The sequence below is a fragment of the Falco biarmicus genome, chromosome 12 (genome assembly GCF_023638135.1).
Source record: "Falco biarmicus isolate bFalBia1 chromosome 12, bFalBia1.pri, whole genome shotgun sequence".
Lineage (NCBI taxonomy): Eukaryota > Metazoa > Chordata > Aves > Falconiformes > Falconidae > Falco > Falco biarmicus.
Window position 1 is genome coordinate 5,739,472 of NC_079299.1, and position 14,531 is coordinate 5,754,002.

At 37.5% G+C, this 14,531-nt stretch overlaps 1 protein-coding gene across 8 annotated transcripts in view; it reads left to right on the forward strand.

The window, feature by feature from the left end:
- CDC42BPA (CDC42 binding protein kinase alpha) overlaps window positions 1-14,531 on the forward strand; it is a 189,954-nt gene that overhangs the window by 93,564 nt on the left and 81,859 nt on the right. The gene's annotated exons all lie outside the window — the stretch shown is intronic.

Below are 14,531 nucleotides of genomic sequence, written 5' to 3' on the forward strand. Positions count from 1 at the left end.
AGATGCAGGCTTCTGGTTCACCTGGGTGCTTCAGCAAACGATTCTTAGCAGAGATGCAACCTGACTCTTAACCACTTTCCCCTTCAGCGGTCTGCACAGGGTGCTGCTTTTCAGCATTTTTAAGACTCAAAAATTTGCTTTCTGACAAAATCCTTCCTTCTGCAATTAATGTATGAACACTTAATGTCAAAAAAGCACAATTAAAAAACCACAGGTTAACAGAATAGCCTGGCATTGAAATAATCAGCAGTCAGGCTAGGAATGTTCAGTACATCCTCACGTGGGTCATGTCCTTCTGTTCACTGTTTTCTGCTTTTTCCTTTCTGCTTCCATGCATCGTGCTGTACAGCAAAGGGTCAGGGAGCTCATCTTTCCGAAGAGAAAAAATTTCCCCAGACTGTGCCCCATCTTGCTTGGTATCCGATGGTCAGATGAAGGATCATAACGTCAGTGTCTTACAAAGGTCTCACCCAAAATCCTCCGCAGCCTGAAAAGTAGGCAGGGTGGAAGAACGCCTGACTGTAAGGAGTTAAAATGAAAATCCCAAACCTCATATATAGGCCAGAAATTTGTTACTTTGAGTGTAATTTAAGTGTCAAAAAGCAAAGCACCCTACTGTCTCAAAACAGCAAAATAAGAGGGGAAAAAAACTTCTTTCAAGAAGTAGTAAAACTGTTTTTCAGATGGGGATAGGAGCCTTCTGGGGAGTCTTCAAGCCTACCTTGTAACTGCTCTGGACACAGAAACAAACCTTACATTTTTCACATTGAATTAGCTTAGCACAACTGAAAAGCTAATGTCAAATAGTAACATAAAGTGCATCTTCTTTTACCTGTCAGGGTAGGACTTCTGACTCAAAAGGTTCCATTACCAGCTTCTCTTGTGTCCAGGTTTGAGGAAGGCTGGTTGTGCGGGCGAGACCGATGTGCCCGGCGTGGCTGCTGCGGTGTGGTGCTTTAGGTCTCTCAGCAGGCAAGTGCTACCCCCCCACTCAGCATGCCGAAGCTGAGCAACTAGGCACAATGTTTACTTTCCACCATTAAAAAAATTATTTTGGAGTCCTGAGTAAAGAAAAAAAGAAGTCATCATGACCGGGGTGGGAGGATTTGTATGTTTCTTCGCTTGTGTTTCCCTCATTGGTTTAGAGCCATTTATGTCCCTCTTCAGCTCTTTCTGCTGGTGGGTTCTTCTACCTTGTGTGCTGTCCTCCCTGTGAAGGACTTGGTTGAGAATTTCATGAGAGGGTCATGATACGATTCCCCATCTGGCTATGGAATAGCATGCAGGAAACCGTAGCAGTCCTCTACTGCTGCTTTCTTTTCAGCACAAAGCCTTGCAATGTACGCTCCTGTAAGGCACTCATTCTTCTGGCTGCCCCCAGCAAGGCTTTGATTCAGCCTGTATCAATACCGATCAGGTTGAACTAGCAGCTATTCATGTGGTTGGCGTGGAATGAATAATAACATGAAATAATCTAATTTTCCAGTGAAATGCAATTTTTCTTCCTTCCATTGTACACATACCTGGATGTGTTTTCACACATATTCTTACTGATTTTTTTCTCTGTACCTAAAAATCAGTCACTTGGCGTTTCTTGTGTTTGATGGCAGTATCTTCTGCTGTATTTTAACAATTTGTGAATGGAATTCCTTCTACATGGTTATTCATTAACACATTTTATTTTTGGCAAATAACTAAAAGCTATTTGCTTTGTATTGATATTGTATTGATAAATACAATGCCATATTTGCAATGCAGTGAGGAACATTATCGAGCTGGGGGAAGCAAGAGAGATTATCCTAAATTTAGTTTGATTATTTCAGGAGCGGTAGGTTCTTTGGTCTCTCCACTGTTCTACTTTTTACTTACTCGGAATGAATCTTCGTTCTTATTAGCATTCAACCTATATACTGTTAATTTAGGGCACAGTGAAGTAGGAGACATATTTGGTAAAGTAATACTTCTGTCTGTTGTTCTTCAGTAGCCTTTCCCCACATGCCCCGCCACTTTGCTCTCTTTTGGAGAGAGGTAAATATTCTTAACAATGCTGACTTCCATTAAAAAAAGAGGAATCACAAGAAGCTGTGTATCTGCTGAGTAAACCTTTATTGGGTGAAGGAGGATGAAATCAAAGGATATGTGCAGCACATTAAAATGGCTGTATAGTAGTAGTATTTTCTGCAACATTCTCTCTTCCTGCGGGCAGTCTTTTGAAAAATATGTGAAATCTAAAGCTTTACTAGCCCGGGGGAAAAACAGTAAAATATATAGGATATAACAGTGCTGCTTCACGTGTTGCAAGAGCTATGGCAAGTATTTGATGTATCTATTTGTTCTCTTGGGATAGCATTGGTTTTCTTCTCATTGTAAACCATTTTTTATAGCCCCCAGGGTTTACTTGCAGCTTTGCTTCTTATCTTTGTTCTATTTCCAGCATAACTCAGGAACAAGAATCTATTTAGATTTTTGCAGTGTGCTCTCTATTCCTTTATATTTCGGTTGTCTTTAAAGTATGTTTGACGTTCTGTGTGGGGTTTTTTTCCCCCCTTTAATATATTTTTACAGCTTCATGATGATTTGTATTGCTGATAAAGTACATGGATGGCAGAGGGATAAGATCAAGCTTATATTAAGACTGTATGCCCTTCCTTTGGCAAAATGAAAAGCATCTAGTGATCTCAGAACTCATATTTGTACAGACCTCCCTTTCCCTCACCTCCCATAATTCTTGGTATATTTATATTTTTGTTGCTGTGGGATGCAGTATGGACCCAGCAGGTCAGTTTGTTTCTTCATCAGTCCCAGAAATTTTCTAGTGATTTGCAACTAACGGCTTGCTTCAGCACTTACAAATATTCCTGATAACTAAAAAAATATATATGTGTGTCTTAATACAGATACACGTACAAATGCCTATAAAAGAATATGTATTAAAACTTGCTAAATTTTCCAGTAGCCTCTGAGTGAAAATTCTTCTGTGAATTGGTTTCTTAGTATTGTCAGTGCATTTTGAAAACATGAGTAGACAAAACATTTTTTGATTCTCATTGTCAAAACCAAGCAAGTCCTCTGTTTATGTTGTCTGATTTACTCGGAATTATTTAATGTAATCAGCTGTTACAGAGGCTGTGTATGGCTTTACTGAAATACAGAGAGCAGAGACTGCATATCTAAAATCAGAATCAATAGGAAAGAAAACATTTATCTGCCTAGAAATATGTGTTAAAGGTTTTCTAGCATAAGTAGTAATTTACGGTACAACAGCTGGGCATATTCCGGATTCTTAGTTAGCCTCTTCTTTCAGGATTTCTTTGACAGATGGCACTCACAGATGGACATAACATTCTTAAGGAGCTTACTCTTTCTACTGCTTTACCCACCAGTAACTCATGATACTATTAGAAATCTAAAAGCTTTGACATGAATTAGCCTTACTTAGCAGACTTTAATTTTTTAATCTTTAGAATATGCTGCAGGGTGGTGGTTGTGGAGTTCTTAATCTGTTTACTTAAATTCTTAGAAGCCAAAATGGAATTCCAGTAAAGTTGATGTGGGGAAACATGGCAAATATACAAGGGGGCGTTATTTCTTTTAATTATAATGATAATATTTTTATTCCTATCTTTTGGAGGAGAAGTGTAGAATTATACAAAAGAGTACAGTTCAGCAACCCAGAAGCAGCTCTGTCAACTGAAGTTCACAGAGTTCAGAAGAGCTGCTTGGTATTCCATTATAATTACATCGAAATCTTAAGTGAATAAATGTAATATTTAAAATTGACTGGTCAATGAAATTTGTTTCTGTCACCATCAGCTTAAATTAGTTTGTTTTTTAGTAACTATTTTAAAGTATCATCTAGTAGACAGCCATAAAAAAGAGCAAACTGTGTTCAAGATATTTGAATGTACTTCTACGATAGTTGTTTGTCTGCCACATACTTCATGTTGTTTTTCAATATTCATGAAACTTTGGGCTTAAACTTGAAGGCCATTATTCTCTTGAGTTTTGACTCAAATGGCCATTTTCTGTGATGAATGTTGTTGGTGTGGAGTTTCTGTTGAGGAATGTGAAACTATAAGCAGAATGATTAGATCCAAAAAAAGCATTGTGACAGCTGGGCAGGTTAGAGAGGTGAAAATAGTGAGTGCACTCAGCCAGGTCCTCCACGGCATGTATTTGTAGCTTATTAGAAAACTAGAACACCAGATGGAGGTAGAAGAGTGAACTCAGGGGTTTTATTTTGTTTTCTAAATGCTAAATTATTTTATGAATTTCTAAATTAAAGTTTCCTAACTCTTCCTTCCCAAGTAGTACGTAACCCACCCACCGTGGCAAAACTTAAGGTTAACAGCCCATTTTCAACTGTTCTTTATGTTCAGGGCCCCTCTGGTGTAGGCTGCTTGCTAAGTGAGCAATCTATGCCCTGCATCGCCTTTTTTTTTTCCCCCAGAGGTTCCTTCATTTCAAGTTATTGTTGTATTTTCAGTGTAGGTGCAGTTAATTAGTCACATGAAAGTATAATTTAAACACCTATTTTGAACCCTCCTGCGTGCAAGTAGTTTCTGAAGAACAGTCTAAAAGCAAACAGTCCTGATGTAAATCCTTTTCTTCTACATATACTGATGCATGCTGTACTAGTGCCTGTGTATTCCTGAGAATATTCTTTCATAACAGTAGAAGAGCATGCATATATATGGTTACTTTATGTTCAAATTTATGAACAATTTAGCTAAGGAACACATAGTGAGAAAAGTAATCCATGCACTGGAATATAAGGTTTAGATAAGTAGTCGAGACCAGGATAGTGCCTAGTTTGCATCTTCAGCACATGCCATATATATATATTACCACCCAAAAGTCTTCCTATAAACCTTGCCTTGCTGCTGTTTGTTTGAAAAATAAAAATCTTATCTTCCTTTGCTTGTTAGATTCAAAATTGTTGTACTGTGAGTTTCAATATGGTTAACTAGGGAGTCAGACGAGGATGGAGTCCTTAGTCAAGGAAAGCAAGAGACATTAGGGTAAGCTGTGAACATTGCCGGGGCTCCTGATGTCAGCGGCAAACCATTTGATGAAGTTACGCCTATATAATAATTGATATATAAAATAATCATACATATAATACAAACCAGCTCGCTGATCCTTTAACATTATCTGGCAGCAACTGTAAACTTTTCTTGAAATTGTTACATGAAAGAAAGACTGCTTTGGGGAATGGAGCTGTGGTTCCCACACTTCTGAGACACGAGGAAGAGGCTTGGCCACTGTGCCCTGCCGTAGCTGCAGACTCGAATGCTGAAGCTGTTCTTAGGAGGAGGTAAGTCTCCTCTGACAGCCAGGACTGGTTACACAATGAAAACCTGTGCCAAGGAGCTGTGGTGTAGATGGCTGCTCATGTAGTGTTATCTAATGGCTTGAGGCCAGCCTTGCCAGCATTTATTAACTTAACAGTGTCACCGGTGTCAAAGACTAACCTTGATGGCTGAGTATTTAGGATAAATAGGGGCTTTCTGTTTGTTAGACTGTAGAGCAGGAAGGGGAACTTCTTCATTTTAACAGATCTTGTAAGCCTGACTACTACTAAATGTCAAGATGTGATCAAGACGATTTTGTGGGTTTACGTGTTATATCCTTGTAAAGTTAAGAGACAGAGAGACTTTGCCAATTTTTATGAACTGCAATTTCCAGTGCAAAGATAGGCACACTATTAATACTAAGGCTAAAGACTTATTCTGTCTTGAGCTACAAGATACCAGAAATTATGCTGCTACAACTGAATGTGTGGTATCTTTGTGTTGCTGCATTTCAGAATTAGATTTGGGGGACTCTGGTACAATATAACCAGAATGCTGTTATTGAAATAAAATTGAAAAGGCAGCTTTAATCATAATTTCAGAATCACAGGATGGTTGAGGTTGAAAGGGACCTCTTGAGATCAATTAGTCCAGCCCTTCTGCCTCAGAGCAGGTCAATGAGAGCAGATTGCCGAGCACCATGTCCAGTTGGATTTTGAGTAGTCCTTCCAAATTAACCTTAATTCTGAATAGCCTTTGATCAATTACTGGGAGCTGTAGAGTATTGGTCTGTAGTTATGTTGCAATTTGTCTTGCTTCCTTTAAGAATATTTATCCAATTTCTGAGCATTGTCCCCTTGAGTTTTACCAATTGCAATCAGTTAGTAGCAATTTTTACTAATAATCCTATGCTGATGTTTGGACTTTTCAAAGAAGTACCTGTTTTTCAAATTGACTTTTGTTCCTAAAATTCAAAAACATTCCTGTTTTGTTTCTCCCATCTTCTGTTTTCACATCTTTTGAAACTTTTGTGCTTGTACCTCAAATACTTTGCATCCTGAGAGACCATCATAAATAGCTGTTTGAAACTACTAAAATTACCTGAAAAGGAATATGGTGCAAGGCTGTAGTGTTTGTATGCATGAGTTTTTACTTGACAATACTCTTCTATTCATTCAAATGTTCAGTTCTTTTTATGTGCTGGATTTTATACTTGAGTTCTACAAGTTTTGGTCTAATATGAATAACTTGGGTATTAGAGAACCCTGAGGAAAGTTACAAGCTCCTGTATTGTTGCTGTGTCACATGTACTGTGAGAGGCCAGTTCAATTTTTGAGGGTTTTTTAATTTGTTTTTTTTTGCGGTTCCAATGTTTGGTAGTCATATTTGTAATTTTTTTTTTTAATTATTATTTTTAAATTTAAACTTCAACTAGTTTCAGGATGCATTGGATATCAGTCTTTATGTTATGTCCGTGATTGTTTGCTGTAAGGAATTGCCTTACTGATAATGTCTACAACTCTTATTTTGTGAATGTTTAAAATAACGCCTATAAATCAGCATTGTAAGCTACTAAATTTGAAATGCTTATAAAATGACAGGGTCTGTTCCAGGTTTTAGTCTGCAAAACTGACAAGACAATAGAATTAATCTGTAGGCATCACAAGTGACTTTGCCCTGACATCTCTTCAAAAAACTGCATGAGGGACCTAACGTGCATGTGAGGGTTTTCTGCATAGATACCCAGTTCTGCCAGCTGATTAGCATTTTAGGTGAAAGACAATAGCTACAGGGAGTGTGTAGCTGCCAAGTGCTTATCAAAAAGAATTTTTCAAATCACCCCATATACTTAGTTTTGTAAAAGAAGGAAAAATACCCCTGGATATAAGCAGCTTTAAAAAATAATTATCCTTGTTTCAGAACTGTTACCGTATTGGAAAGATCCATTATTTGAAAGCAAATACATATGCACAAAGGCCACAGGGAGACATTTTTCTAAGGTAAATTAATTCTAGGACATTATAATGTGATGTGGTGGAGCATATATTTATAAGCCAGTAACTGCACTCAGTTCGAGTGTTCAGGAATGAGTATCGGTGCCTGAACAAACTCAAGATGTATATGTGTTGGCTGATGTACTCATTCCCTGTTGTTTGTTATTATTTCCTTTATTAGCATTTGAAATTCATAAAGAACATTGGATACCATTAGCTAAATACTCTGTTGTGTCCAGAATACTTGTCTTAGTGGCAGAAATTAAAGACTCTAGAGAAAAGGACTGGGAGAGGACATGGAGAGGTCAGCTAATACTTTTCCTCTGCTGCAAGGCAAGATCAAACTATAGCTAAACCAGTCTTGACAGATGTTTGTCTAACCAGTTCTTAAAAAACAAAATAATGACGATGATGAAATTTCCCTAAGCAATTTGTTCCAGTGTCCTACTGTCATCATTATGAAAGTGTTTTCTAATGTCTCATCTAAGTATCTTTCATTGGGATTTAAATTCATTACTTCTTGTGTAACCCACACTCAGTGCAGATGACAGTTTGCTTTAGTCTTTTTTGCATTTTATACTTCAAGTCTGTGGTACCAGTTCTTTGTAGTAAAAGAGGAATGTAATTATGTTATTTTTAGTGGACACCGAATTTACTACTTTCAATCTGGATTAGGGATTAAAAAAGTAGCAGCACGTATAGCCTGAAACTAAGTAAATTTGGATTCACTACCGGATTCTGCATGTGATGTAGCACATGTACTGCATTTAGTATGTGAAACCTTGATTTCTGTGTTGTTTTTCTTTTAGTATTGTAATATTACTAAGAATGAAATTTGGTCAGGATGTGTAACAGTATGAATATAAAATTGCACACACAGATCAGTAACTAGTGACTATCACAGACCTAGAACCTTTATTGTCTTGGTTTGGTTGATGTTCCCTAGTAATTGATGGGAGTTTGTCCACTGACTTTAATAAGATTTAAATTAATCTCTTGCTGTTGAGAATAGCGAGATTCTTTTGGTAGAGGTGAATTGCCGCATGTTCCTGGAACAACGTATACATAATGATCAATGAGAAACCCAGGGAGTTTTACAGTATTAAGATACTTTTTAAGAAAAAGAGTTGAACTTCTTAATTGTAATTTTAAAATAAGAGGGTTTTTTTATAGCATTTATTTTTTCCATATAGTTGCTTTGCTTATTAAGGCTTAAATTCTAAAATGTTTAGTCTTTGACTATTCCTATTGACTTCAAGGCTATATGCAAGGCTACTGTGTCTTTTTTCGGTTGCAAGCTTTAGTTTGTTAGCTTTATGTGAAGCAGGTTTTGTTTAATATACAAACATGATGCAACTGTTTGGGTGCTATGTAAATAATAAGGTTGTGATCAAAGTTATTTAAATGATTTTGAATTCAGTTGAAATATGCACTGTTTGGATTACACCCAAAAGTGGAGGACTGTCTGTTTAGGAGAAGGCACAGTAGAGTCTTGATAAGAGGCATGGTTAATGAGGTACAGCATATTCCAGTTTTGTCATGCTGCTATCTTGTGCAGCCTATCTTTTTGGGATTACTAGAGAATAACTGCTGGCTCTCCAAATCTAATTTGGCTCAGTGCACATTGGTCTTTCTGCCAGATGGAGTGTATTTCTAGATTTGCTCACTGGAATTCAGATAAACTGTAGTTGGCAGAATATGGCAGCTTTGACTTTGATACAACCCAGTATACTGTAATGGAAAACAGAAATAAGCTGCTGGACATCAATGTCCGTAGGTTTGCTTGTGGAAAAAAAAAAAAACTAAAATGCATCCATTGACTAGTATTCTTGATGGAAGTTCACCAGCTGTTTCACTCTGCATATCTGAAGTGGGCTGTTGGTATGGCATCACTGATTACCTTAATAAAAATTTTGCAGGCATCAAATTTTCTCCTTTCATTGGAGTGCTGCCAAAACCAAATGTCTTCATTTCTTATTGTGGATGTAGCGTTTCTGTGTGAGGAGGAGTGTGGAAGAAGAGTCTGCCTGAAACAACAGGAGGGAGTGAAATAAACAGTTTGCCAAATTTCTGTCCCAACTAAGGATAATCCTGGTATGCTTAAGGAATTTTGGATAAAAAGTCCAGGCAGTAAGATACTGGTTATGTTTTTTTGGAGTAGGTATCTTGGCAAAGGATAACATTTCTTTTTGTAAGAGTGGATAATTGTAATCATTGATGTCTGCTTTTAACCTTTTGATTTATACTTTTGGGGAATGCTTTTGCATGTATAATGAGAAAATAATGTGCTGTGAATCATCAGTTAGTAATAAGTTGTCTGGATCAGTTTCTCTGTGCCAGCAGTTACACCTGAAACTAATTTATTTTTCTCATCTGCTGGTATTTTAATTTGCATTGGTAGCATTAAAAAAAATACTGTCCACCATGTGAAGATTCCACAGTAAAATAATTTTACATAAGCTATTTACTTTGTTCTTTACTATTCCAAGGACAGCAAATCTTGTGGCTTATGACCTGATTAGGAAAATGAATTAATTTCCATGCTTTTCTAATGTTAACATTAGAAAAAAAAATTCTCTAAATTACCCCTTTCTTACCCAGTTGGCTAAAATAAACTGGCAGTTCAGCTCTCACATTGCTCCTTTAACTTCAGACAGGTCCATGTCTTTCTTCAGGCTCAGCTCACGTGGCAGTTGTTGCATTTAGAACCACATAAGCCCCTTTACTGTCATTTCAGTTCTGCAGCTTTTTGAAGAGCACACCGTGTACATGAGGCCAGACCATTGACATCTGAAATGTTTGTTCAAATGTGAACGTATTGGACATATTGAGAGGTGCCCTCTTGCACTATCTGGCCGCCTTTTGTTGATACTGGTTACAGGGAAGGATTCACTTTTCCCTCCATTTCTGCCGGGTCATTTTTGTTTTGGAAAAAAAAGAATAAACACAATACAAATGAATAACCAAAGCGAGCACATTCTGCATCATAGCTAAACAGTTACCAAGAGGAGGGATATCCCTACTGGTCACAAACTCTTTAATGCCAGTAGGGTTTTTTAATCACGTAAACTTAGAGATGTGGGCCTGTAAATTGGTCCATTAGCATAATCACTGGTGTGGTGTCTGACATGACTGCTGCTTAATCAGTTACAGTTCTTGCATTAAATGTCACTGATGTATCTTCCTTTCTGTTTGTCTGGTTCCCTGCCTCCACGAGGCTGCCCATGAAACAAAATTAACCTCAGATTCCTCTGGAATCGGCTGCTTCCTGTGCCATAGACCCAAAGAACTCCAAGTGGTCTTGCCAATAACTGAGTAACATTGATTCAGTGATTCAAAGAATGACATAGATAAACCTCAGGAACAGGTATGCTTTGAAACCATAAGATGATCAGATGATTCAAGTTGTAAGGAACTTAGCGAGGTTGTCTAGTCCAAATCTCAATATGCAAGGCTTCACTATTTCTGAAGTTTCATTTAGTATCAGAAATTAATCCAGGAAAAAAAAATACGTTCACATGTATTAAAAATTCTTTTTAGTTTGTTTTACAGCTGGAATGTGCTATGGATTTAGCATGTCTCAGAGGGGATACTTTTTCTTGAGTCTTACTGAACAAATGAAATTCTACTCTGGCTCATTAACAGAGAAATCAAAACAAATGGCAATAATCCAGATATCTGCTGTAGTCCTATTTCAGAATGTTGTTTATATTAACACAGTATGTAAAATGTTTGGGTTTTAATTATGGCTTAAGAAAGTAAACTGTTTTAAAGAGAGGTGAGTGAAGTCATCCAGGTAAGCGTGCCAATCTGAAGAACAGCTCCCCAGATTAAACCGAGAAACATTATGAAAAATGATTCATTAAAGATTTTTCAAAATTTTTTCATAAGCCACCACACTAATTTTCTGTGCAAGTGATTCCAGTATCACACAGACTGTTTATTCCTATTGCATTCTCCAGATGAACAGAAGTAAATAACTGAAGTCTGCAAAACAGGTACAAAGAACACCACTTTATCCAGGCTACTCTGCAGTGCTGATTTTTCTCCTACAGTCAAGGCCAATGCAGCTCAGTAAAGTAGCAGTCACTTCTGTATTCTGAGTTGGAGTCATGGTTTAAATGGACATACGTGTTCTTAAAGAAGTTTATTTGGTGCTGGTGTATCAAAAAAAAAAAAAAAAGGCAGAAGAGCAGTCAGTCTTTGTGCAGTTCATGTCTTCAGTTGGTAATGCTACGAAAAAGTTGATATAAGGAAGGTTTGTATTTCTTTAGGTATGCTGAGTACCCGTGTCCCCTTCATTCACCATGGAGTATGTTTGAAGAGCTTCTAGCTTGGTTTGTATGAGGTGTAACTCTGGCAACCTGTAGCCATTGCACATTGGGCTTCCCACATTCTCGCAGAAGTTGCTGTCAAGTGAGGCTGAGCTGTCCGGGACTTGGTGGAACTCATGGTCTCTCCAGAGGGGGTACAGTGGTGGTGGAGCAATTGCCCAATTCCATACTTGTTCCCACTATAAATCTGGTTCATAAAATGGCTTCCAAATGCTTATACTTCTTGAAACTGAATTATTATTTCATGTTTCAAGTGAGCAGATCTTTCATTAAAGTGAACTAATTACAGGGTTATTAAAGTATTAGTGCTCCATAGCCTTCTAGCCAGATGGTATTAGTTGCTTGACTGAGCACCAGTGTTATTGTTGAGTGATGTTGAGCTGGTTTGCCCACAGTCACCTAGTAACTCATCTACAGAGGATTCAGCCCAGTGGTCTATTCACTAAACCGTGTAACGTTTCATTATTTGCTTATTACTTTTGCCATATTTTAGCTACTTGGTCTGGAATTTTCCTTCCATAGTATCTGCCTGAAGCAGTAAGTGTCATTTCTTTCCAGGAACAAGATCAAGAAACACACATTGCTTTTCCTATATAGATTTTAAACAAATAAAAGAATTCTTACAAGCCCTGTGAGAGGTTTTTCTGCTCTGGGAAATGGAGACACTGTTGAAATCCAGGAGAGAATCTTCCTTGAGTCCTGAGCATTTTCATTCTTCTGCCCCACACCTACATATTTTCAGGTTGTAATTTTCCCCTTAGTATGGCAGTTGTTAAAGAGTTTCAAACAACCATATGCAGAGTTTGGTCCCTAATGCTTTTCAGTTTTCTTCTGCTGTAGGTATGCGCTGTTTCAGAGCTGTAAGAATGAAGAGACTTGCTCTGCAGTTCTGGAAAATGCTAGTAAATAGACACTAGAGACAGCGTGGAAACTCTTTGTTGTTAATAGTGTTGCTCTTTTTGGTACCAAAGAAGATTCCTGTGCAACAGAACAAAAATTGGACATGAGGAAAGAGGATAGTAAGGATTGAGGGAATATGAAGCCAGTAAGAATGGGAGGGGAATCTGGGATGTGACTGGGGCAACAGTGACTGCTGAGAAGAGAGGTGGGTGAAAAAAAGATTAGTTAAATGTGTACATGCAGGAGATTATGATTTAGGAATGAAGCTAGGAGTGAAAAAAGTAAATAAAAGGGGAGGAGACGTGGGTTGGATAGGCTGTGGAGAATTGGACATCTTGGCTTTTGAGGTTAGTTTAGGAGGGAGAGAGTGATGGGAATAAAACTGCAACCGAGATGGAAGTGTGCGAGGGAACCAGAACCAGTTCATACAGTGAAGAAACTGGGATAAGCCAGGGAACGTGGAGGGGGTGTGAAGGGGGAAGCCCATGCTCTGTTTAGAACAGAAGATGTATCAGTTCTGATCACTAAGGGAGAATCACCAAATGATGTTCAAAACAAATACCTGGAAAAAAACTTGAAAGTTTAATGCAGTCTAACAGCTGCAGGCTCAGTAGAGATGGAGTAGTTATGGTAGATTATTTTTCCTGATAATCACCACCTTCAAACTCTTCAGTTACCCTGGCAATAATTACTCCCCTTCCTTGTTCCCGTCTGGGGCTCATAATTTTCTTAACTTCCCCTTTGCTTATAGCCTACTCTGCTCTGCAGGTGCCAGCAATTCTTGTATTTCAAACTGCCTTTTATTAATGTAGTTCACTTGAATTCAGTACAGTTCTTCACAACCCATACCTTCTGTTACAAGAGCCGAAAAGAATTTGTATGCATTAAGTTGGTCTCTCTTTTTTTTTCCCCTTAACAATAAAAATTATTCTTACGAAGTTATTACTGAACCTTACAAACTTGACTCTGCAAGAAATACTTGTTCTTCTCAGTGCTTTCAATGTTTTTTGCAGGTTTAGTTTTTTGCAGCGTTGACAGCAGCGTGAGATTTTTTTCATGTTTTCTGCAGTTTTGTGAGATTGAATGGGGGGCGTTGGCATGATGATGATTACTACTATTATTATTATTATTGTTTCTCTTGGGAATATATTAAAAGATAGAACATGGATAAATGGAGCCTCAAGGGTGACTCATGTTTTTGTTTAGCTTGAACTAGGTCCAGCTTCTAAGAGGAACTTGATTTTAGGTGCATGTTTTTGCACAGTGTTTTGAGCTTAAGTTATAATTCCAGAGGTCTCAATAGCATGTGTTTGTTTTTATTTAGAAACATGTTTAAGGAATGTTTTTGGTGGGTGAATGTAAAATAAATAAAACTATTTCAATCTGGAGGTTGCAGTTCTTCGGCTTATTCAGTGTCAGCAAAAAATGAAGCGGAAGAATGTTGTTTAGAGAATGGACTCAGTTAATTTTTATGATTTACTTTGTTGAGAATTGTCTTTATGCTCAGTTGCAGGATGCAAAAGTATGGTTTGTTAAGTCGTGTGTTTGCTTTTTACTTTGTTTCTGCATATGTATAAGGTGGCTAAAATTTGTTTTCATCATGGGCCACTGCCTGCTTGTCTTTGGGTAACACAAATTCAGAAAGTATTTTTCTTCAGACAACATACTGTTACCATGTTCATTGTCACTGAATGTGTAGCAGTGCGACGTCTCCATGCCATTGCTTCTATAATGTTGATTGTGGTGTTCTAATTTTTTTGTCATTATAAATTCTTGTAAACATTGTTTATAACTCAATTTTTATTAAAAAACAAACCAACCCAAACACACACACACCCCCCAAACAACAAAACCTTGCTCTCATGTGCAATTTAAACATCTGAGCTTGTGAATATTTTGAATTTTTTCTGCAAAGCAATTGATTACATTAATTTAATTTATTAGTTGTTAGGGGAATGAAGTGAAGTCGGGGCTTCAGTTTTTTGTTTGTTTTAGTAGATTTGTTCTTA